General features: G+C 43.0%; 20 non-coding genes across 20 annotated transcripts; 14 read left to right on the forward strand and 6 right to left on the reverse strand.

Annotated features, from left to right (window-relative positions):
• Positions 1–239: 239 nt before the first annotated feature.
• Positions 240–326, reverse strand: trnay-gua (transfer RNA tyrosine (anticodon GUA)). The gene is given in 2 exon segments: positions 240–275; positions 290–326. It is a non-coding gene; the product is annotated as a tRNA-Tyr (tRNA).
• A 1,196-nt stretch (positions 327–1,522) lies between these two features.
• trnaw-cca (transfer RNA tryptophan (anticodon CCA)) lies at positions 1,523–1,594 on the forward strand. The gene has a single exon. It is a non-coding gene; the product is annotated as a tRNA-Trp (tRNA).
• A 517-nt stretch (positions 1,595–2,111) lies between these two features.
• trnay-gua (transfer RNA tyrosine (anticodon GUA)) lies at positions 2,112–2,198 on the reverse strand. The gene is given in 2 exon segments: positions 2,112–2,147; positions 2,162–2,198. It is a non-coding gene; the product is annotated as a tRNA-Tyr (tRNA).
• Positions 2,199–2,749: 551 nt separating this feature from the next.
• trnaw-cca (transfer RNA tryptophan (anticodon CCA)) lies at positions 2,750–2,821 on the forward strand. Its single transcript has one exon. It is a non-coding gene; the product is annotated as a tRNA-Trp (tRNA).
• A 2,192-nt stretch (positions 2,822–5,013) lies between these two features.
• Positions 5,014–5,085, forward strand: trnaw-cca (transfer RNA tryptophan (anticodon CCA)). Its single transcript has one exon. It is a non-coding gene; the product is annotated as a tRNA-Trp (tRNA).
• Positions 5,086–5,602: 517 nt separating this feature from the next.
• On the reverse strand, positions 5,603–5,689 carry trnay-gua (transfer RNA tyrosine (anticodon GUA)). The gene is given in 2 exon segments: positions 5,603–5,638; positions 5,653–5,689. It is a non-coding gene; the product is annotated as a tRNA-Tyr (tRNA).
• A 551-nt stretch (positions 5,690–6,240) lies between these two features.
• Positions 6,241–6,312, forward strand: trnaw-cca (transfer RNA tryptophan (anticodon CCA)). Its single transcript has one exon. It is a non-coding gene; the product is annotated as a tRNA-Trp (tRNA).
• Positions 6,313–8,112: 1,800 nt separating this feature from the next.
• trnaw-cca (transfer RNA tryptophan (anticodon CCA)) lies at positions 8,113–8,184 on the forward strand. The gene has a single exon. It is a non-coding gene; the product is annotated as a tRNA-Trp (tRNA).
• Positions 8,185–9,339: 1,155 nt separating this feature from the next.
• Positions 9,340–9,411, forward strand: trnaw-cca (transfer RNA tryptophan (anticodon CCA)). Its single transcript has one exon. It is a non-coding gene; the product is annotated as a tRNA-Trp (tRNA).
• Positions 9,412–11,211: 1,800 nt separating this feature from the next.
• Positions 11,212–11,283, forward strand: trnaw-cca (transfer RNA tryptophan (anticodon CCA)). The gene has a single exon. It is a non-coding gene; the product is annotated as a tRNA-Trp (tRNA).
• A 517-nt stretch (positions 11,284–11,800) lies between these two features.
• On the reverse strand, positions 11,801–11,887 carry trnay-gua (transfer RNA tyrosine (anticodon GUA)). Its single transcript is given in 2 exon segments — positions 11,801–11,836; positions 11,851–11,887. It is a non-coding gene; the product is annotated as a tRNA-Tyr (tRNA).
• Positions 11,888–12,438: 551 nt separating this feature from the next.
• On the forward strand, positions 12,439–12,510 carry trnaw-cca (transfer RNA tryptophan (anticodon CCA)). Its single transcript has one exon. It is a non-coding gene; the product is annotated as a tRNA-Trp (tRNA).
• A 1,800-nt stretch (positions 12,511–14,310) lies between these two features.
• trnaw-cca (transfer RNA tryptophan (anticodon CCA)) lies at positions 14,311–14,382 on the forward strand. The gene has a single exon. It is a non-coding gene; the product is annotated as a tRNA-Trp (tRNA).
• Positions 14,383–16,182: 1,800 nt separating this feature from the next.
• On the forward strand, positions 16,183–16,254 carry trnaw-cca (transfer RNA tryptophan (anticodon CCA)). Its single transcript has one exon. It is a non-coding gene; the product is annotated as a tRNA-Trp (tRNA).
• A 1,800-nt stretch (positions 16,255–18,054) lies between these two features.
• Positions 18,055–18,126, forward strand: trnaw-cca (transfer RNA tryptophan (anticodon CCA)). Its single transcript has one exon. It is a non-coding gene; the product is annotated as a tRNA-Trp (tRNA).
• Positions 18,127–19,926: 1,800 nt separating this feature from the next.
• Positions 19,927–19,998, forward strand: trnaw-cca (transfer RNA tryptophan (anticodon CCA)). Its single transcript has one exon. It is a non-coding gene; the product is annotated as a tRNA-Trp (tRNA).
• Positions 19,999–20,515: 517 nt separating this feature from the next.
• trnay-gua (transfer RNA tyrosine (anticodon GUA)) lies at positions 20,516–20,602 on the reverse strand. The gene is given in 2 exon segments: positions 20,516–20,551; positions 20,566–20,602. It is a non-coding gene; the product is annotated as a tRNA-Tyr (tRNA).
• A 551-nt stretch (positions 20,603–21,153) lies between these two features.
• trnaw-cca (transfer RNA tryptophan (anticodon CCA)) lies at positions 21,154–21,225 on the forward strand. Its single transcript has one exon. It is a non-coding gene; the product is annotated as a tRNA-Trp (tRNA).
• A 1,800-nt stretch (positions 21,226–23,025) lies between these two features.
• Positions 23,026–23,097, forward strand: trnaw-cca (transfer RNA tryptophan (anticodon CCA)). Its single transcript has one exon. It is a non-coding gene; the product is annotated as a tRNA-Trp (tRNA).
• A 517-nt stretch (positions 23,098–23,614) lies between these two features.
• Positions 23,615–23,701, reverse strand: trnay-gua (transfer RNA tyrosine (anticodon GUA)). Its single transcript is given in 2 exon segments — positions 23,615–23,650; positions 23,665–23,701. It is a non-coding gene; the product is annotated as a tRNA-Tyr (tRNA).
• Between the last annotated feature and the right edge of the window lie 297 nt (positions 23,702–23,998).

Here is a 23,998-nt window from a genome sequence, read left to right on the forward strand (position 1 = left end):
TGGGAAACACAGCCCAGAGCAGGGGGTCCCCAGGATCAGGATTGAAAATCACCAGTGTACTGTGATAGATTTGTATCTTGACCTGTTATTTATATTAAGCCTGAGATCTTATGTAATAACCATTCCTGTCATTGTGTACTGTGACAGATCTGCCTCTTGACGTGTTACTTTTGCATATCTTGCCCTGCAATCTCTGAAGAAATCGTGGAAACATCTACGTGCCGAATTCAAAAGCCAGCTCCTTCGAGCCGGAATCGAACCAGCGACCTAAGGATAGCTAATGTATCATCTACAGTCCTCCGCTCTACCAGCTGAGCTATCGAAGGCAGGATGACAAAAGGTGGCTTAAGCAGGAAACACCAGATAGGTTTGTGGTGTCTTGGGGTACAACGGTAGCTTGGCTGAATCCAGATCAGACGGTTGCATGTTCCAATCACATCAGTTGATCTCTTCTTGACATCCATAGTATAAAGTCTACAGCCCTTTACCGTGACTGATTTGCAAATTGAATCAAAGCAATTAAGCAAGGAACGCCGACTTGTTTTCTCTTGACGTGTTACTTTTGCATATCTTGCCCTGCAATCTCTGAAGAAATCGTGGAAACATCTACGTGCCGAATTCAAAAGCCAGCTCCTTCGAGCCGGAATCGAAGCAGCGACCTAAGGATAGCCAATGTATCATCATTTTTATTTTATTTTTTTAATTGAAAAAATTTCATAATACAATTATCAAGCATGTGTTTCACAGTGGAAATTTAAAAAAATAAATGATTAAACACACATTAAAAATACTTAACATTGTCAGCAATAAAGTAATAAAAAATCCTTTAGAATCAAAACTAATCAGATATATGAATGAAATTACAAACAATAAAGAACATCAACAATACAGAACAATATTTCTTTCCATACAGATAGTTATTCCAATGTATCATCTACAGTCCTCCGCTCTACCAGCTGAGCTATCGAAGGCAGGATGACAAAAGGTGGCTTAAGCAGGAAACACCAGATAGGTTTGTGGTGTCTTGGGGTACAACGGTAGCTTGGCTGAATCCAGATCAGACGGTTGCATGTTCCAATCACATCAGCTGATCTCTTCTTGACATCCATAGTATAAAGTCTACAGCCCTTTACCGTGACTGATTTGCAAATTGAATCAAAGCAATTAAGCAAGGAACGCCGACTTGTTTTCTCGACAGAGTGCGCCTGACCCGGGATCGGGAGGTTGCGTGTTCCAATTATGTTGAGGTCAAGCGAACTGTTCTTGACTTTGTGAGTGTAAAGACTAGCGGATTTGCATAGTTTATCAAAGTGCTTTAGCATGAAACACTAAATAATTTTTCCGCTATCTTGTAGTGCAACGGTAGAGTGTCTGGCTCCAAATCACCTTGAGGTCAGACGATCTGTTTTTGATCTCCTGAGTATAAAGTCCAACATCAAGAGTGTTCCTTGAGCACCGTATATTTACTGATTTGCATTCTGTGTCAAGGGGGTTAAGCAAAATACATCACCTCTGGTTTCAGGACCTCGTGGCGCAACGGTAGCGCGTCTGACTCCAGATCAGAAGGTTGCGTGTTCAAATCACGTCGGGGTCACGTGATTTCTTGTTGACTTCTAATGTGAAAAGAAGTCCTGTCGTTGTGTGCTGCAGTGGTTTCCAATCCCACCGCTCTGTATGTCTCCCTTATTAAACACACCTGATTAAGATCATTGGCTAGTTAGGAGAGAGCTCCATGAGCTCATCTGGGTGTGTCAGAAAAAGGAGACAGACAAAAATGCAGGGCCGCGTCTTCCAGAGTCATCGTAAGCCTAAGTTGATTGCAACTCTATTGGTTTCAATGCGTCTACGTTGTATTAAGGATTGCAACGCTTTTGGGAAACACAGCCCAGAGCAGGGGGTCCCCAGGATCAGGATTGAAAATCACCAGTGTACTGTGATAGATTTGTATCTTGACCTGTTATTTATATTAAGCCTGAGATCTCATGTAATAACCATTCCTGTCATTGTGTACTGTGACAGATCTGCCTCTTGACGTGTTACTTTTGCATATCTTGCCCTGCAATCTCTGAAGAAATCGTGGAAACATCTACGTGCCGAATTCAAAAGGCAGCTCCTTCGAGCCGGAATCGAACCAGCGACCTAAGGATAGCCAATGTATCATCTACAGTCCTCCGCTCTACCAGCTGAGCTATCGAAGGCAGGATGACAAAAGGTGGCTTAAGTAGGAAACACCAGATAGGTTTGTGGTGTCTTGGGGTACAACGGTAGCTTGGCTGAATCCAGATCAGACGGTTGCATGTTCCAATCACATCAGCTGATCTCTTCTTGACATCCATAGTATAAAGTCTACAGCCCTTTACCGTGACTGATTTGCAAATTGAATCAAAGCAATTAAGCAAGGAACGCCGACTTGTTTTCTCGACAGAGTGCGCCTGACCCGGGATCGGGAGGTTGCGTGTTCCAATTATGTTGAGGTCAAGCGAACTGTTCTTGACTTTGTGAGTGTAAAGACTAGCGGATTTGCATAGTTTATCAAAGTGCTTTAGCATGAAACACTAAATAATTTTTCCGCTATCTTGTAGTGCAACGGTAGAGTGTCTGGCTCCAAATCACCTTGAGGTCAGACGATCTGTTTTTGATCTCCTGAGTATAAAGTCCAACATCAAGAGTGTTCCTTGAGCACCGTATATTTACTGATTTGCATTCTGTGTCAAGGGGGTTAAGCAAAATACATCACCTCTGGGTTCAGGACCTCGTGGCGCAACGGTAGCGCGTCTGACTCCAGATCAGAAGGTTGCGTGTTCAAATCACGTCGGGGTCACGTGCTTTCTTGTTGACTTCTAATGTGAAAAGAAGTCCTGTCGTTGTGTGCTGCAGTGGTTTCCAATCCCACCGCTCTGTATGTCTCCCTTATTAAACACACCTGATTAAGATCATTGGCTAGTTAGGAGAGAGCTCCATGAGCTCATCTGGGTGTGTCAGAAAAAGGAGACAGACAAAAATGCAGGGCCGCGTCTTCCAGAGTCATCGTAAGCCTAAGTTGATTGCAACTCTATTGGTTTCAATGCGTCTACGTTGTATTAAGGATTGCAACGCTTTTGGGAAACACAGCCCAGAGCAGGGGGTCCCCAGGATCAGGATTGAAAATCACCAGTGTACTGTGATAGATTTGTATCTTGACCTGTTATTTATATTAAGCCTGAGATCTCATGTAATAACCATTCCTGTCATTGTGTACTGTGACAGATCTGCCTCTTGACGTGTTACTTTTGCATATCTTGCCCTGCAATCTCTGAAGAAATCGTGGAAACATCTACGTGCCGAATTCAAAAGCCAGCTCCTTCGAGCCGGAATCGAACCAACGACCTAAGGATAGCTAATGTATCATCTACAGTCCTCCGCTCTACCAGCTGAGCTATCGAAGGCAGGATGACAAAAGGTGGCTTAAGCAGGAAACACCAGATAGGTTTGTGGTGTCTTGGGGTACAACGGTAGCTTGGCTGAATCCAGATCAGACGGTTGCATGTTCCAATCACATCAGTTGATCTCTTCTTGACATCCATAGTATAAAGTCTACAGCCCTTTACCGTGACTGATTTGCAAATTGAATCAAAGCAATTAAGCAAGGAACGCCGACTTGTTTTCTCTTGACGTGTTACTTTTGCATATCTTGCCCTGCAATCTCTGAAGAAATCGTGGAAACATCTACGTGCCGAATTCAAAAGCCAGCTCCTTCGAGCCGGAATCGAACCAACGACCTAAGGATAGCTAATGTATCATCTACAGTCCTCCGCTCTACCAGCTGAGCTATCGAAGGCAGGATGACAAAAGGTGGCTTAAGCAGGAAACACCAGATAGGTTTGTGGTGTCTTGGGGTACAACGGTAGCTTGGCTGAATCCAGATCAGACGGTTGCATGTTCCAATCACATCAGTTGATCTCTTCTTGACATCCATAGTATAAAGTCTACAGCCCTTTACCGTGACTGATTTGCAAATTGAATCAAAGCAATTAAGCAAGGAACGCCGACTTGTTTTCTCTTGACGTGTTACTTTTGCATATCTTGCCCTGCAATCTCTGAAGAAATCGTGGAAACATCTACGTGCCGAATTCAAAAGCCAGCTCCTTCGAGCCGGAATCGAAGCAGCGACCTAAGGATAGCCAATGTATCATCATTTTTATTTTTATTTTTTAATTGAAAAAATTTCATAATACAATTATCAAGCATGTGTTTCACAGTGGAAATTTAAAAAAATAAATGATTAAACACACATTAAAAATACTTAACATTGTCAGCAATAAAGTAATAAAAAATCCTTTAGAATCAAAACTAATCAGATATATGAATGAAATTACAAACAATAAAGAACATCAACAATACAGAACAATATTTCTTTCCATACAGATAGTTATTCCAATGTGTCATCTACAGTCCTCCGCTCTACCAGCTGAGCTATCGAAGGCAGGATGACAAAAGGTGGCTTAAGCAGGAAACACCAGATAGGTTTGTGGTGTCTTGGGGTACAACGGTAGCTTGGCTGAATCCAGATCAGACGGTTGCATGTTCCAATCACATCAGCTGATCTCTTCTTGACATCCATAGTATAAAGTCTACAGCCCTTTACCGTGACTGATTTGCAAATTGAATCAAAGCAATTAAGCAAGGAACGCCGACTTGTTTTCTCGACAGAGTGCGCCTGACCCGGGATCGGGAGGTTGCGTGTTCCAATTATGTTGAGGTCAAGCGAACTGTTCTTGACTTTGTGAGTGTAAAGACTAGCGGATTTGCATAGTTTATCAAAGTGCTTTAGCATGAAACACTAAATAATTTTTCCGCTATCTTGTAGTGCAACGGTAGAGTGTCTGGCTCCAAATCACCTTGAGGTCAGACGATCTGTTTTTGATCTCCTGAGTATAAAGTCCAACATCAAGAGTGTTCCTTGAGCACCGTATATTTACTGATTTGCATTCTGTGTCAAGGGGGTTAAGCAAAATACATCACCTCTGGTTTCAGGACCTCGTGGCGCAACGGTAGCGCGTCTGACTCCAGATCAGAAGGTTGCGTGTTCAAATCACGTCGGGGTCACGTGATTTCTTGTTGACTTCTAATGTGAAAAGAAGTCCTGTCGTTGTGTGCTGCAGTGGTTTCCAATCCCACCGCTCTGTATGTCTCCCTTATTAAACACACCTGATTAAGATCATTGGCTAGTTAGGAGAGAGCTCCATGAGCTCATCTGGGTGTGTCAGAAAAAGGAGACAGACAAAAATGCAGGGCCGCGTCTTCCAGAGTCATCGTAAGCCTAAGTTGATTGCAACTCTATTGGTTTCAATGCGTCTACGTTGTATTAAGGATTGCAACGCTTTTGGGAAACACAGCCCAGAGCAGGGGGTCCCCAGGATCAGGATTGAAAATCACCAGTGTACTGTGATAGATTTGTATCTTGACCTGTTATTTATATTAAGCCTGAGATCTCATGTAATAACCATTCCTGTCATTGTGTACTGTGACAGATCTGCCTCTTGACGTGTTACTTTTGCATATCTTGCCCTGCAATCTCTGAAGAAATCGTGGAAACATCTACGTGCCGAATTCAAAAGCCAGCTCCTTCGAGCCGGAATCGAACCAGCGACCTAAGGATAGCCAATGTATCATCTACAGTCCTCCGCTCTACCAGCTGAGCTATCGAAGGCAGGATGACAAAAGGTGGCTTAAGTAGGAAACACCAGATAGGTTTGTGGTGTCTTGGGGTACAACGGTAGCTTGGCTGAATCCAGATCAGACGGTTGCATGTTCCAATCACATCAGCTGATCTCTTCTTGACATCCATAGTATAAAGTCTACAGCCCTTTACCGTGACTGATTTGCAAATTGAATCAAAGCAATTAAGCATTGAACGCCGACTTGTTTTCTCGACAGAGTGCGCCTGACCCGGGATCGGGAGGTTGCGTGTTCCAATTATGTTGAGGTCAAGCGAACTGTTCTTGACTTTGTGAGTGTAAAGACTAGCGGATTTGCATAGTTTATCAAAGTGCTTTAGCATGAAACACTAAATATTTTTTCCGCTATCTTGTAGTGCAACGGTAGAGTGTCTGGCTCCAAATCACCTTGAGGTCAGACGATCTGTTTTTGATCTCCTGAGTATAAAGTCCAACATCAAGAGTGTTCCTTGAGCACCGTATATTTACTGATTTGCATTCTGTGTCAAGGGGGTTAAGCAAAATACATCACCTCTGGGTTCAGGACCTCGTGGCGCAACGGTAGCGCGTCTGACTCCAGATCAGAAGGTTGCGTGTTCAAATCACGTCGGGGTCACGTGCTTTCTTGTTGACTTCTAATGTGAAAAGAAGTCCTGTCGTTGTGTGCTGCAGTGGTTTCCAATCCCACCGCTCTGTATGTCTCCCTTATTAAACACACCTGATTAAGATCATTGGCTAGTTAGGAGAGAGCTCCATGAGCTCATCTGGGTGTGTCAGAAAAAGGAGACAGACAAAAATGCAGGGCCGCGTCTTCCAGAGTCATCGTAAGCCTAAGTTGATTGCAACTCTATTGGTTTCAATGCGTCTACGTTGTATTAAGGATTGCAACGCTTTTGGGAAACACAGCCCAGAGCAGGGGGTCCCCAGGATCAGGATTGAAAATCACCAGTGTACTGTGATAGATTTGTATCTTGACCTGTTATTTATATTAAGCCTGAGATCTCATGTAATAACCATTCCTGTCATTGTGTACTGTGACAGATCTGCCTCTTGACGTGTTACTTTTGCATATCTTGCCCTGCAATCTCTGAAGAAATCGTGGAAACATCTACGTGCCGAATTCAAAAGCCAGCTCCTTCGAGCCGGAATCGAACCAACGACCTAAGGATAGCTAATGTATCATCTACAGTCCTCCGCTCTACCAGCTGAGCTATCGAAGGCAGGATGACAAAAGGTGGCTTAAGCAGGAAACACCAGATAGGTTTGTGGTGTCTTGGGGTACAACGGTAGCTTGGCTGAATCCAGATCAGACGGTTGCATGTTCCAATCACATCAGTTGATCTCTTCTTGACATCCATAGTATAAAGTCTACAGCCCTTTACCGTGACTGATTTGCAAATTGAATCAAAGCAATTAAGCAAGGAACGCCGACTTGTTTTCTCTTGACGTGTTACTTTTGCATATCTTGCCCTGCAATCTCTGAAGAAATCGTGGAAACATCTACGTGCCGAATTCAAAAGCCAGCTCCTTCGAGCCGGAATCGAAGCAGCGACCTAAGGATAGCCAATGTATCATCATTTTTATTTTTATTTTTTAATTGAAAAAATTTCATAATACAATTATCAAGCATGTGTTTCACAGTGGAAATTTAAAAAAATAAATGATTAAACACACATTAAAAATACTTAACATTGTCAGCAATAAAGTAATAAAAAATCCTTTAGAATCAAAACTAATCAGATATATGAATGAAATTACAAACAATAAAGAACATCAACAATACAGAACAATATTTCTTTCCATACAGATAGTTATTCCAATGTGTCATCTACAGTCCTCCGCTCTACCAGCTGAGCTATCGAAGGCAGGATGACAAAAGGTGGCTTAAGCAGGAAACACCAGATAGGTTTGTGGTGTCTTGGGGTACAACGGTAGCTTGGCTGAATCCAGATCAGACGGTTGCATGTTCCAATCACATCAGCTGATCTCTTCTTGACATCCATAGTATAAAGTCTACAGCCCTTTACCGTGACTGATTTGCAAATTGAATCAAAGCAATTAAGCAAGGAACGCCGACTTGTTTTCTCGACAGAGTGCGCCTGACCCGGGATCGGGAGGTTGCGTGTTCCAATTATGTTGAGGTCAAGCGAACTGTTCTTGACTTTGTGAGTGTAAAGACTAGCGGATTTGCATAGTTTATCAAAGTGCTTTAGCATGAAACACTAAATAATTTTTCCGCTATCTTGTAGTGCAACGGTAGAGTGTCTGGCTCCAAATCACCTTGAGGTCAGACGATCTGTTTTTGATCTCCTGAGTATAAAGTCCAACATCAAGAGTGTTCCTTGAGCACCGTATATTTACTGATTTGCATTCTGTGTCAAGGGGGTTAAGCAAAATACATCACCTCTGGGTTCAGGACCTCGTGGCGCAACGGTAGCGCGTCTGACTCCAGATCAGAAGGTTGCGTGTTCAAATCACGTCGGGGTCACGTGCTTTCTTGTTGACTTCTAATGTGAAAAGAAGTCCTGTCGTTGTGTGCTGCAGTGGTTTCCAATCCCACCGCTCTCTATGTCTCCCTTATTGAACACACCTGATTAAGATCATTAGCTAGTTAGGAGAGAGCTCCATGAGCTCATCTGGGTGTGTCAGAAAAAGGAGACAGACAAAAATGCAGGGCCGCGTCTTCCAGAGTCATCGTAAGCCTAAGTTGATTGCAACTCTATTGGTTTCAATGCGTCTACGTTGTATTAAGGGTTGCAACGCTTTTGGGAAACACAGCCCAGAGCAGGGGGTCCCCAGGATCAGGATTGAAAATCACCAGTGTACTGTGATAGATTTGTATCTTGACCTGTTATTTATATTAAGCCTGAGATCTTATGTAATAACCATTCCTGTCATTGTGTACTGTGACAGATCTGCCTCTTGACGTGTTACTTTTGCATATCTTGCCCTGCAATCTCTGAAGAAATCGTGGAAACATCTACGTGCCGAATTCAAAAGCCAGCTCCTTCGAGCCGGAATCGAACCAACGACCTAAGGATAGCTAATGTATCATCTACAGTCCTCCGCTCTACCAGCTGAGCTATCGAAGGCAGGATGACAAAAGGTGGCTTAAGCAGGAAACACCAGATAGGTTTGTGGTGTCTTGGGGTACAACGGTAGCTTGGCTGAATCCAGATCAGACGGTTGCATGTTCCAATCACATCAGCTGATCTCTTCTTGACATCCATAGTATAAAGTCTACAGCCCTTTACCGTGACTGATTTGCAAATTGAATCAAAGCAATTAAGCAAGGAACGCCGACTTGTTTTCTCGACAGAGTGCGCCTGACCCGGGATCGGGAGGTTGCGTGTTCCAATTATGTTGAGGTCAAGCGAACTGTTCTTGACTTTGTGAGTGTAAAGACTAGCGGATTTGCATAGTTTATCAAAGTGCTTTAGCATGAAACACTAAATAATTTTTCCGCTATCTTGTAGTGCAACGGTAGAGTGTCTGGCTCCAAATCACCTTGAGGTCAGACGATCTGTTTTTGATCTCCTGAGTATAAAGTCCAACATCAAGAGTGTTCCTTGAGCACCGTATATTTACTGATTTGCATTCTGTGTCAAGGGGGTTAAGCAAAATACATCACCTCTGGGTTCAGGACCTCGTGGCGCAACGGTAGCGCGTCTGACTCCAGATCAGAAGGTTGCGTGTTCAAATCACGTCGGGGTCACGTGCTTTCTTGTTGACTTCTAATGTGAAAAGAAGTCCTGTCGTTGTGTGCTGCAGTGGTTTCCAATCCCACCGCTCTGTATGTCTCCCTTATTAAACACACCTGATTAAGATCATTGGCTAGTTAGGAGAGAGCTCCATGAGCTCATCTGGGTGTGTCAGAAAAAGGAGACAGACAAAAATGCAGGGCCGCGTCTTCCAGAGTCATCGTAAGCCTAAGTTGATTGCAACTCTATTGGTTTCAATGCGTCTACGTTGTATTAAGGATTGCAACGCTTTTGGGAAACACAGCCCAGAGCAGGGGGTCCCCAGGATCAGGATTGAAAATCACCAGTGTACTGTGATAGATTTGTATCTTGACCTGTTATTTATATTAAGCCTGAGATCTCATGTAATAACCATTCCTGTCATTGTGTACTGTGACAGATCTGCCTCTTGACGTGTTACTTTTGCATATCTTGCCCTGCAATCTCTGAAGAAATCGTGGAAACATCTACGTGCCGAATTCAAAAGCCAGCTCCTTCGAGCCGGAATCGAACCAACGACCTAAGGATAGCTAATGTATCATCTACAGTCCTCCGCTCTACCAGCTGAGCTATCGAAGGCAGGATGACAAAAGGTGGCTTAAGCAGGAAACACCAGATAGGTTTGTGGTGTCTTGGGGTACAACGGTAGCTTGGCTGAATCCAGATCAGACGGTTGCATGTTCCAATCACATCAGTTGATCTCTTCTTGACATCCATAGTATAAAGTCTACAGCCCTTTACCGTGACTGATTTGCAAATTGAATCAAAGCAATTAAGCAAGGAACGCCGACTTGTTTTCTCTTGACGTGTTACTTTTGCATATCTTGCCCTGCAATCTCTGAAGAAATCGTGGAAACATCTACGTGCCGAATTCAAAAGCCAGCTCCTTCGAGCCGGAATCGAAGCAGCGACCTAAGGATAGCCAATGTATCATCATTTTTATTTTTATTTTTTAATTGAAAAAATTTCATAATACAATTATCAAGCATGTGTTTCACAGTGGAAATTTAAAAAAATAAATGATTAAACACACATTAAAAATACTTAACATTGTCAGCAATAAAGTAATAAAAAATCCTTTAGAATCAAAACTAATCAGATATATGAATGAAATTACAAACAATAAAGAACATCAACAATACAGAACAATATTTCTTTCCATACAGATAGTTATTCCAATGTGTCATCTACAGTCCTCCGCTCTACCAGCTGAGCTATCGAAGGCAGGATGACAAAAGGTGGCTTAAGCAGGAAACACCAGATAGGTTTGTGGTGTCTTGGGGTACAACGGTAGCTTGGCTGAATCCAGATCAGACGGTTGCATGTTCCAATCACATCAGCTGATCTCTTCTTGACATCCATAGTATAAAGTCTACAGCCCTTTACCGTGACTGATTTGCAAATTGAATCAAAGCAATTAAGCAAGGAACGCCGACTTGTTTTCTCGACAGAGTGCGCCTGACCCGGGATCGGGAGGTTGCGTGTTCCAATTATGTTGAGGTCAAGCGAACTGTTCTTGACTTTGTGAGTGTAAAGACTAGCGGATTTGCATAGTTTATCAAAGTGCTTTAGCATGAAACACTAAATAATTTTTCCGCTATCTTGTAGTGCAACGGTAGAGTGTCTGGCTCCAAATCACCTTGAGGTCAGACGATCTGTTTTTGATCTCCTGAGTATAAAGTCCAACATCAAGAGTGTTCCTTGAGCACCGTATATTTACTGATTTGCATTCTGTGTCAAGGGGGTTAAGCAAAATACATCACCTCTGGTTTCAGGACCTCGTGGCGCAACGGTAGCGCGTCTGACTCCAGATCAGAAGGTTGCGTGTTCAAATCACGTCGGGGTCACGTGCTTTCTTGTTGACTTCTAATGTGAAAAGAAGTCCTGTCGTTGTGTGCTGCAGTGGTTTCCAATCCCACCGCTCTGTATGTCTCCCTTATTAAACACACCTGATTAAGATCATTGGCTAGTTAGGAGAGAGCTCCATGAGCTCATCTGGGTGTGTCAGAAAAAGGAGACAGACAAAAATGCAGGGCCGCGTCTTCCAGAGTCATCGTAAGCCTAAGTTGATTGCAACTCTATTGGTTTCAATGCGTCTACGTTGTATTAAGGATTGCAACGCTTTTGGGAAACACAGCCCAGAGCAGGGGGTCCCCAGGATCAGGATTGAAAATCACCAGTGTACTGTGATAGATTTGTATCTTGACCTGTTATTTATATTAAGCCTGAGATCTCATGTAATAACCATTCCTGTCATTGTGTACTGTGACAGATCTGCCTCTTGACGTGTTACTTTTGCATATCTTGCCCTGCAATCTCTGAAGAAATCGTGGAAACATCTACGTGCCGAATTCAAAAGCCAGCTCCTTCGAGCCGGAATCGAACCAGCGACCTAAGGATAGCCAATGTATCATCTACAGTCCTCCGCTCTACCAGCTGAGCTATCGAAGGCAGGATGACAAAAGGTGGCTTAAGTAGGAAACACCAGATAGGTTTGTGGTGTCTTGGGGTACAACGGTAGCTTGGCTGAATCCAGATCAGACGGTTGCATGTTCCAATCACATCAGCTGATCTCTTCTTGACATCCATAGTATAAAGTCTACAGCCCTTTACCGTGACTGATTTGCAAATTGAATCAAAGCAATTAAGCAAGGAACGCCGACTTGTTTTCTCGACAGAGTGCGCCTGACCCGGGATCGGGAGGTTGCGTGTTCCAATTATGTTGAGGTCAAGCGAACTGTTCTTGACTTTGTGAGTGTAAAGACTAGCGGATTTGCATAGTTTATCAAAGTGCTTTAGCATGAAACACTAAATAATTTTTCCGCTATCTTGTAGTGCAACGGTAGAGTGTCTGGCTCCAAATCACCTTGAGGTCAGACGATCTGTTTTTGATCTCCTGAGTATAAAGTCCAACATCAAGAGTGTTCCTTGAGCACCGTATATTTACTGATTTGCATTCTGTGTCAAGGGGGTTAAGCAAAATACATCACCTCTGGGTTCAGGACCTCGTGGCGCAACGGTAGCGCGTCTGACTCCAGATCAGAAGGTTGCGTGTTCAAATCACGTCGGGGTCACGTGCTTTCTTGTTGACTTCTAATGTGAAAAGAAGTCCTGTCGTTGTGTGCTGCAGTGGTTTCCAATCCCACCGCTCTGTATGTCTCCCTTATTAAACACACCTGATTAAGATCATTGGCTAGTTAGGAGAGAGCTCCATGAGCTCATCTGGGTGTGTCAGAAAAAGGAGACAGACAAAAATGCAGGGCCGCGTCTTCCAGAGTCATCGTAAGCCTAAGTTGATTGCAACTCTATTGGTTTCAATGCGTCTACGTTGTATTAAGGATTGCAACGCTTTTGGGAAACACAGCCCAGAGCAGGGGGTCCCCAGGATCAGGATTGAAAATCACCAGTGTACTGTGATAGATTTGTATCTTGACCTGTTATTTATATTAAGCCTGAGATCTCATGTAATAACCATTCCTGTCATTGTGTACTGTGACAGATCTGCCTCTTGACGTGTTACTTTTGCATATCTTGCCCTGCAATCTCTGAAGAAATCGTGGAAACATCTACGTGCCGAATTCAAAAGCCAGCTCCTTCGAGCCGGAATCGAACCAACGACCTAAGGATAGCTAATGTATCATCTACAGTCCTCCGCTCTACCAGCTGAGCTATCGAAGGCAGGATGACAAAAGGTGGCTTAAGCAGGAAACACCAGATAGGTTTGTGGTGTCTTGGGGTACAACGGTAGCTTGGCTGAATCCAGATCAGACGGTTGCATGTTCCAATCACATCAGTTGATCTCTTCTTGACATCCATAGTATAAAGTCTACAGCCCTTTACCGTGACTGATTTGCAAATTGAATCAAAGCAATTAAGCAAGGAACGCCGACTTGTTTTCTCTTGACGTGTTACTTTTGCATATCTTGCCCTGCAATCTCTGAAGAAATCGTGGAAACATCTACGTGCCGAATTCAAAAGCCAGCTCCTTCGAGCCGGAATCGAAGCAGCGACCTAAGGATAGCCAATGTATCATCATTTTTATTTTTATTTTTTAATTGAAAAAATTTCATAATACAATTATCAAGCATGTGTTTCACAGTGGAAATTTAAAAAAATAAATGATTAAACACACATTAAAAATACTTAACATTGTCAGCAATAAAGTAATAAAAAATCCTTTAGAATCAAAACTAATCAGATATATGAATGAAATTACAAACAATAAAGAACATCAACAATACAGAACAATATTTCTTTCCATACAGATAGTTATTCTAATGTGTCATCTACAGTCCTCCGCTCTACCAGCTGAGCTATCGAAGGCAGGATGACAAAAGGTGGCTTAAGCAGGAAACACCAGATAGGTTTGTGGTGTCTTGGGGTACAACGGTAGCTTGGCTGAATCCAGATCAGACGGTTGCATGTTCCAATCACATCAGCTGATCTCTTCTTGACATCCATAGTATAAAGTCTACAGCCCTTTACCGTGACTGATTTGCAAATTGAATCAAAGCAATTAAGCAAGGAACGCCGACTTGTTTTCTCGACAGAGTGCGCCTGACCCGGGATCGGGAGGTTGCGTGTTCCAATTATGTTGAGGTCAAGCGAACTGTTCTTGACTTTGTGAGTGTAAAGACTAGCGGATTTGCATAGTTTATCAAAGTGCTTTAGCATGAAACACTAAATAATTTTTCCGCTATCTTGTAGTGCAACGGTAGAGTGTCTGGCTCCAAATCACCTTGAGGTCAGACGATCTGTTTTTGATCTCCTGAGTATAAAGTCCAACATCAAGAGTGTTCCTTGAGCACCGTATATTTACTGATTTGCATTCTGTGTCAAGGGGGTTAAGCAAAATACATCACCTCTGGTTTCAGGACCTCGTGGCGCAACGGTAGCGCGTCTGACTCCAGATCAGAAGGTTGCGTGTTCAAATCACGTCGGGGTCACGTGCTTTCTTGTTGACTTCTAATGTGAAAAGAAGTCCTGTCGTTGTGTGCTGCAGTGGTTTCCAATCCCACCGCTCTGTATGTCTCCCTTATTAAACACACCTGATTAAGATCATTGGCTAGTTAGGAGAGAGCTCCATGAGCTCATCTGGGTGTGTCAGAAAAAGGAGACAGACAAAAATGCAGGGCCGCGTCTTCCAGAGTCATCGTAAGCCTAAGTTGATTGCAACTCTATTGGTTTCAATGCGTCTACGTTGTATTAAGGATTGCAACGCTTTTGGGAAACACAGCCCAGAGCAGGGGGTCCCCAGGATCAGGATTGAAAATCACCAGTGTACTGTGATAGATTTGTATCTTGACCTGTTATTTATATTAAGCCTGAGATCTCATGTAATAACCATTCCTGTCATTGTGTACTGTGACAGATCTGCCTCTTGACGTGTTACTTTTGCATATCTTGCCCTGCAATCTCTGAAGAAATCGTGGAAACATCTACGTGCCGAATTCAAAAGCCAGCTCCTTCGAGCCGGAATCGAACCAACGACCTAAGGATAGCTAATGTATCATCTACAGTCCTCCGCTCTACCAGCTGAGCTATCGAAGGCAGGATGACGAAAGGTGGCTTAAGCAGGAAACACCAGATAGGTTTGTGGTGTCTTGGGGTACAACGGTAGCTTGGCTGAATCCAGATCAGACGGTTGCATGTTCCAATCACATCAGTTGATCTCTTCTTGACATCCATAGTATAAAGTCTACAGCCCTTTACCGTGACTGATTTGCAAATTGAATCAAAGCAATTAAGCAAGGAACGCCGACTTGTTTTCTCTTGACGTGTTACTTTTGCATATCTTGCCCTGCAATCTCTGAAGAAATCGTGGAAACATCTACGTGCCGAATTCAAAAGCCAGCTCCTTCGAGCCGGAATCGAAGCAGCGACCTAAGGATAGCCAATGTATCATCATTTTTATTTTTATTTTTTAATTGAAAAAATTTCATAATACAATTATCAAGCATGTGTTTCACAGTGGAAATTTAAAAAAATAAATGATTAAACACACATTAAAAATACTTAACATTGTCAGCAATAAAGTAATAAAAAATCCTTTAGAATCAAAACTAATCAGATATATGAATGAAATTACAAACAATAAAGAACATCAACAATACAGAACAATATTTCTTTCCATACAGATAGTTATTCCAATGTGTCATCTACAGTCCTCCGCTCTACCAGCTGAGCTATCGAAGGCAGGATGACAAAAGGTGGCTTAAGCAGGAAACACCAGATAGGTTTGTGGTGTCTTGGGGTACAACGGTAGCTTGGCTGAATCCAGATCAGACGGTTGCATGTTCCAATCACATCAGCTGATCTCTTCTTGACATCCATAGTATAAAGTCTACAGCCCTTTACCGTGACTGATTTGCAAATTGAATCAAAGCAATTAAGCAAGGAACGCCGACTTGTTTTCTCGACAGAGTGCGCCTGACCCGGGATCGGGAGGTTGCGTGTTCCAATTATGTTGAGGTCAAGCGAACTGTTCTTGACTTTGTGAGTGTAAAGACTAGCGGATTTGCATAGTTTATCAAAGTGCTTTAGCATGAAACACTAAATAATTTTTCCGCTATCTTGTAGTGCAACGGTAGAGTGTCTGGCTCCAAATCACCTTGAGGTCAGACGATCTGTTTTTGATCTCCTGAGTATAAAGTCCAACATCAAGAGTGTTCCTTGAGCACCGTATATTTACTGATTTGCATTCTGTGTCAAGGGGGTTAAGCAAAATACATCACCTCTGGTTTCAGGACCTCGTGGCGCAACGGTAGCGCGTCTGACTCCAGATCAGAAGGTTGCGTGTTCAAATCACGTCGGGGTCACGTGCTTTCTTGTTGACTTCTAATGTGAAAAGAAGTCCTGTCGTTGTGTGCTGCAGTGGTTTCCAATCCCACCGCTCTGTATGTCTCCCTTATTAAACACACCTGATTAAGATCATTGGCTAGTTAGGAGAGAGCTCCATGAGCTCATCTGGGTGTGTCAGAAAAAGGAGACAGACAAAAATGCAGGGCCGCGTCTTCCAGAGTCATCGTAAGCCTAAGTTGATTGCAACTCTATTGGTTTCAATGCGTCTACGTTGTATTAAGGATTGCAACGCTTTTGGGAAACACAGCCCAGAGCAGGGGGTCCCCAGGATCAGGATTGAAAATCACCAGTGTACTGTGATAGATTTGTATCTTGACCTGTTATTTATATTAAGCCTGAGATCTCATGTAATAACCATTCCTGTCATTGTGTACTGTGACAGATCTGCCTCTTGACGTGTTACTTTTGCATATCTTGCCCTGCAATCTCTGAAGAAATCGTGGAAACATCTACGTGCCGAATTCAAAAGCCAGCTCCTTCGAGCCGGAATCGAACCAACGACCTAAGGATAGCTAATGTATCATCTACAGTCCTCCGCTCTACCAGCTGAGCTATCGAAGGCAGGATGACGAAAGGTGGCTTAAGCAGGAAACACCAGATAGGTTTGTGGTGTCTTGGGGTACAACGGTAGCTTGGCTGAATCCAGATCAGACGGTTGCATGTTCCAATCACATCAGTTGATCTCTTCTTGACATCCATAGTATAAAGTCTACAGCCCTTTACCGTGACTGATTTGCAAATTGAATCAAAGCAATTAAGCAAGGAACGCCGACTTGTTTTCTCTTGACGTGTTACTTTTGCATATCTTGCCCTGCAATCTCTGAAGAAATCGTGGAAACATCTACGTGCCGAATTCAAAAGCCAGCTCCTTCGAGCCGGAATCGAAGCAGCGACCTAAGGATAGCCAATGTATCATCATTTTTATTTTTATTTTTTAATTGAAAAAATTTCATAATACAATTATCAAGCATGTGTTTCACAGTGGAAATTTAAAAAAATAAATGATTAAACACACATTAAAAATACTTAACATTGTCAGCAATAAAGTAATAAAAAATCCTTTAGAATCAAAACTAATCAGATATATGAATGAAATTACAAACAATAAAGAACATCAACAATACAGAACAATATTTCTTTCCATACAGATAGTTATTCCAATGTGTCATCTACAGTCCTCCGCTCTACCAGCTGAGCTATCGAAGGCAGGATGACAAAAGGTGGCTTAAGCAGGAAACACCAGATAGGTTTGTGGTGTCTTGGGGTACAACGGTAGCTTGGCTGAATCCAGATCAGACGGTTGCATGTTCCAATCACATCAGCTGATCTCTTCTTGACATCCATAGTATAAAGTCTACAGCCCTTTACCGTGACTGATTTGCAAATTGAATCAAAGCAATTAAGCAAGGAACGCCGACTTGTTTTCTCGACAGAGTGCGCCTGACCCGGGATCGGGAGGTTGCGTGTTCCAATTATGTTGAGGTCAAGCGAACTGTTCTTGACTTTGTGAGTGTAAAGACTAGCGGATTTGCATAGTTTATCAAAGTGCTTTAGCATGAAACACTAAATAATTTTTCCGCTATCTTGTAGTGCAACGGTAGAGTGTCTGGCTCCAAATCACCTTGAGGTCAGACGATCTGTTTTTGATCTCCTGAGTATAAAGTCCAACATCAAGAGTGTTCCTTGAGCACCGTATATTTACTGATTTGCATTCTGTGTCAAGGGGGTTAAGCAAAATACATCACCTCTGGTTTCAGGACCTCGTGGCGCAACGGTAGCGCGTCTGACTCCAGATCAGAAGGTTGCGTGTTCAAATCACGTCGGGGTCACGTGCTTTCTTGTTGACTTCTAATGTGAAAAGAAGTCCTGTCGTTGTGTGCTGCAGTGGTTTCCAATCCCACCGCTCTGTATGTCTCCCTTATTAAACACACCTGATTAAGATCATTGGCTAGTTAGGAGAGAGCTCCATGAGCTCATCTGGGTGTGTCAGAAAAAGGAGACAGACAAAAATGCAGGGCCGCGTCTTCCAGAGTCATCGTAAGCCTAAGTTGATTGCAACTCTATTGGTTTCAATGCGTCTACGTTGTATTAAGGATTGCAACGCTTTTGGGAAACACAGCCCAGAGCAGGGGGTCCCCAGGATCAGGATTGAAAATCACCAGTGTACTGTGATAGATTTGTATCTTGACCTGTTATTTATATTAAGCCTGAGATCTCATGTAATAACCATTCCTGTCATTGTGTACTGTGACAGATCTGCCTCTTGACGTGTTACTTTTGCATATCTTGCCCTGCAATCTCTGAAGAAATCGTGGAAACATCTACGTGCCGAATTCAAAAGCCAGCTCCTTCGAGCCGGAATCGAACCAACGACCTAAGGATAGCTAATGTATCATCTACAGTCCTCCGCTCTACCAGCTGAGCTATCGAAGGCAGGATGACGAAAGGTGGCTTAAGCAGGAAACACCAGATAGGTTTGTGGTGTCTTGGGGTACAACGGTAGCTTGGCTGAATCCAGATCAGACGGTTGCATGTTCCAATCACATCAGTTGATCTCTTCTTGACATCCATAGTATAAAGTCTACAGCCCTTTACCGTGACTGATTTGCAAATTGAATCAAAGCAATTAAGCAAGGAACGCCGACTTGTTTTCTCTTGACGTGTTACTTTTGCATATCTTGCCCTGCAATCTCTGAAGAAATCGTGGAAACATCTACGTGCCGAATTCAAAAGCCAGCTCCTTCGAGCCGGAATCGAAGCAGCGACCTAAGGATAGCCAATGTATCATCATTTTTATTTTTATTTTTTAATTGAAAAAATTTCATAATACAATTATCAAGCATGTGTTTCACAGTGGAAATTTAAAAAAATAAATGATTAAACACACATTAAAAATACTTAACATTGTCAGCAATAAAGTAATAAAAAATCCTTTAGAATCAAAACTAATCAGATATATGAATGAAATTACAAACAATAAAGAACATCAACAATACAGAACAATATTTCTTTCCATACAGATAGTTATTCCAATGTGTCATCTACAGTCCTCCGCTCTACCAGCTGAGCTATCGAAGGCAGGATGACAAAAGGTGGCTTAAGCAGGAAACACCAGATAGGTTTGTGGTGTCTTGGGGTACAACGGTAGCTTGGCTGAATCCAGATCAGACGGTTGCATGTTCCAATCACATCAGCTGATCTCTTCTTGACATCCATAGTATAAAGTCTACAGCCCTTTACCGTGACTGATTTGCAAATTGAATCAAAGCAATTAAGCAAGGAACGCCGACTTGTTTTCTCGACAGAGTGCGCCTGACCCGGGATCGGGAGGTTGCGTGTTCCAATTATGTTGAGGTCAAGCGAACTGTTCTTGACTTTGTGAGTGTAAAGACTAGCGGATTTGCATAGTTTATCAAAGTGCTTTAGCATGAAACACTAAATAATTTTTCCGCTATCTTGTAGTGCAACGGTAGAGTGTCTGGCTCCAAATCACCTTGAGGTCAGACGATCTGTTTTTGATCTCCTGAGTATAAAGTCCAACATCAAGAGTGTTCCTTGAGCACCGTATATTTACTGATTTGCATTCTGTGTCAAGGGGGTTAAGCAAAATACATCACCTCTGGTTTCAGGACCTCGTGGCGCAACGGTAGCGCGTCTGACTCCAGATCAGAAGGTTGCGTGTTCAAATCACGTCGGGGTCACGTGCTTTCTTGTTGACTTCTAATGTGAAAAGAAGTCCTGTCGTTGTGTGCTGCAGTGGTTTCCAATCCCACCGCTCTGTATGTCTCCCTTATTAAACACACCTGATTAAGATCATTGGCTAGTTAGGAGAGAGCTCCATGAGCTCATCTGGGTGTGTCAGAAAAAGGAGACAGACAAAAATGCAGGGCCGCGTCTTCCAGAGTCATCGTAAGCCTAAGTTGATTGCAACTCTATTGGTTTCAATGCGTCTACGTTGTATTAAGGATTGCAACGCTTTTGGGAAACACAGCCCAGAGCAGGGGGTCCCCAGGATCAGGATTGAAAATCACCAGTGTACTGTGATAGATTTGTATCTTGACCTGTTATTTATATTAAGCCTGAGATCTCATGTAATAACCATTCCTGTCATTGTGTACTGTGACAGATCTGCCTCTTGACGTGTTACTTTTGCATATCTTGCCCTGCAATCTCTGAAGAAATCGTGGAAACATCTACGTGCCGAATTCAAAAGCCAGCTCCTTCGAGCCGGAATCGAACCAGCGACCTAAGGATAGCCAATGTATCATCTACAGTCCTCCGCTCTACCAGCTGAGCTATCGAAGGCAGGATGACAAAAGGTGGCTTAAGTAGGAAACACCAGATAGGTTTGTGGTGTCTTGGGGTACAACGGTAGCTTGGCTGAATCCAGATCAGACGGTTGCATGTTCCAATCACATCAGCTGATCTCTTCTTGACATCCATAGTATAAAGTCTACAGCCCTTTACCGTGACTGATTTGCAAATTGAATCAAAGCAATTAAGCAAGGAACGCCGACTTGTTTTCTCGACAGAGTGCGCCTGACCCGGGATCGGGAGGTTGCGTGTTCCAATTATGTTGAGGTCAAGCGAACTGTTCTTGACTTTGTGAGTGTAAAGACTAGCGGATTTGCATAGTTTATCAAAGTGCTTTAGCATGAAACACTAAATAATTTTTCCGCTATCTTGTAGTGCAACGGTAGAGTGTCTGGCTCCAAATCACCTTGAGGTCAGACGATCTGTTTTTGATCTCCTGAGTATAAAGTCCAACATCAAGAGTGTTCCTTGAGCACCGTATATTTACTGATTTGCATTCTGTGTCAAGGGGGTTAAGCAAAATACATCACCTCTGGGTTCAGGACCTCGTGGCGCAACGGTAGCGCGTCTGACTCCAGATCAGAAGGTTGCGTGTTCAAATCACGTCGGGGTCACGTGCTTTCTTGTTGACTTCTAATGTGAAAAGAAGTCCTGTCGTTGTGTGCTGCAGTGGTTTCCAATCCCACCGCTCTGTATGTCTCCCTTATTAAACACACCTGATTAAGATCATTGGCTAGTTAGGAGAGAGCTCCATGAGCTCATCTGGGTGTGTCAGAAAAAGGAGACAGACAAAAATGCAGGGCCGCGTCTTCCAGAGTCATCGTAAGCCTAAGTTGATTGCAACTCTATTGGTTTCAATGCGTCTACGTTGTATTAAGGATTGCAACGCTTTTGGGAAACACAGCCCAGAGCAGGGGGTCCCCAGGATCAGGATTGAAAATCACCAGTGTACTGTGATAGATTTGTATCTTGACCTGTTATTTATATTAAGCCTGAGATCTCATGTAATAACCATTCCTGTCATTGTGTACTGTGACAGATCTGCCTCTTGACGTGTTACTTTTGCATATCTTGCCCTGCAATCTCTGAAGAAATCGTGGAAACATCTACGTGCCGAATTCAAAAGCCAGCTCCTTCGAGCCGGAATCGAACCAACGACCTAAGGATAGCTAATGTATCATCTACAGTCCTCCGCTCTACCAGCTGAGCTATCGAAGGCAGGATGACGAAAGGTGGCTTAAGCAGGAAACACCAGATAGGTTTGTGGTGTCTTGGGGTACAACGGTAGCTTGGCTGAATCCAGATCAGACGGTTGCATGTTCCAATCACATCAGTTGATCTCTTCTTGACATCCATAGTATAAAGTCTACAGCCCTTTACCGTGACTGATTTGCAAATTGAATCAAAGCAATTAAGCAAGGAACGCCGACTTGTTTTCTCTTGACGTGTTACTTTTGCATATCTTGCCCTGCAATCTCTGAAGAAATCGTGGAAACATCTACGTGCCGAATTCAAAAGCCAGCTCCTTCGAGCCGGAATCGAAGCAGCGACCTAAGGATAGCCAATGTATCATCATTTTTATTTTTATTTTTTAATTGAAAAAATTTCATAATACAATTATCAAGCATGTGTTTCACAGTGGAAATTTAAAAAAATAAATGATTAAACACACATTAAAAATACTTAACATTGTCAGCAATAAAGTAATAAAAAATCCTTTAGAATCAAAACTAATCAGATATATGAATGAAATTACAAACAATAAAGAACATCAACAATACAGAACAATATTTCTTTCCATACAGATAGTTATTCCAATGTGTCATCTACAGTCCTCCGCTCTACCAGCTGAGCTATCGAAGGCAGGATGACAAAAGGTGGCTTAAGCAGGAAACACCAGATAGGTTTGTGGTGTCTTGGGGTACAACGGTAGCTTGGCTGAATCCAGATCAGACGGTTGCATGTTCCAATCACATCAGCTGATCTCTTCTTGACATCCATAGTATAAAGTCTACAGCCCTTTACCGTGACTGATTTGCAAATTGAATCAAAGCAATTAAGCAAGGAACGCCGACTTGTTTTCTCGACAGAGTGCGCCTGACCCGGGATCGGGAGGTTGCGTGTTCCAATTATGTTGAGGTCAAGCGAACTGTTCTTGACTTTGTGAGTGTAAAGACTAGCGGATTTGCATAGTTTATCAAAGTGCTTTAGCATGAAACACTAAATAATTTTTCCGCTATCTTGTAGTGCAACGGTAGAGTGTCTGGCTCCAAATCACCTTGAGGTCAGACGATCTGTTTTTGATCTCCTGAGTATAAAGTCCAACATCAAGAGTGTTCCTTGAGCACCGTATATTTACTGATTTGCATTCTGTGTCAAGGGGGTTAAGCAAAATACATCACCTCTGGTTTCAGGACCTCGTGGCGCAACGGTAGCGCGTCTGACTCCAGATCAGAAGGTTGCGTGTTCAAATCACGTCGGGGTCACGTGATTTCTTGTTGACTTCTAATGTGAAAAGAAGTCCTGTCGTTGTGTGCTGCAGTGGTTTCCAATCCCACCGCTCTGTATGTCTCCCTTATTAAACACACCTGATTAAGATCATTGGCTAGTTAGGAGAGAGCTCCATGAGCTCATCTGGGTGTGTCAGAAAAAGGAGACAGACAAAAATGCAGGGCCGCGTCTTCCAGAGTCATCGTAAGCCTAAGTTGATTGCAACTCTATTGGTTTCAATGCGTCTACGTTGTATTAAGGATTGCAACGCTTTTGGGAAACACAGCCCAGAGCAGGGGGTCCCCAGGATCAGGATTGAAAATCACCAGTGTACTGTGATAGATTTGTATCTTGACCTGTTATTTATATTAAGCCTGAGATCTCATGTAATAACCATTCCTGTCATTGTGTACTGTGACAGATCTGCCTCTTGACGTGTTACTTTTGCATATCTTGCCCTGCAATCTCTGAAGAAATCGTGGAAACATCTACGTGCCGAATTCAAAAGCCAGCTCCTTCGAGCCGGAATCGAACCAGCGACCTAAGGATAGCCAATGTATCATCTACAGTCCTCCGCTCTACCAGCTGAGCTATCGAAGGCAGGATGACAAAAGGTGGCTTAAGTAGGAAACACCAGATAGGTTTGTGGTGTCTTGGGGTACAACGGTAGCTTGGCTGAATCCAGATCAGACGGTTGCATGTTCCAATCACATCAGCTGATCTCTTCTTGACATCCATAGTATAAAGTCTACAGCCCTTTACCGTGACTGATTTGCAAATTGAATCAAAGCAATTAAGCAAGGAACGCCGACTTGTTTTCTCGACAGAGTGCGCCTGACCCGGGATCGGGAGGTTGCGTGTTCCAATTATGTTGAGGTCAAGCGAACTGTTCTTGAC

The sequence above is a fragment of the Garra rufa genome, chromosome 1 (assembly GCF_049309525.1).
Source record: "Garra rufa chromosome 1, GarRuf1.0, whole genome shotgun sequence".
NCBI lineage: Eukaryota > Metazoa > Chordata > Actinopteri > Cypriniformes > Cyprinidae > Garra > Garra rufa.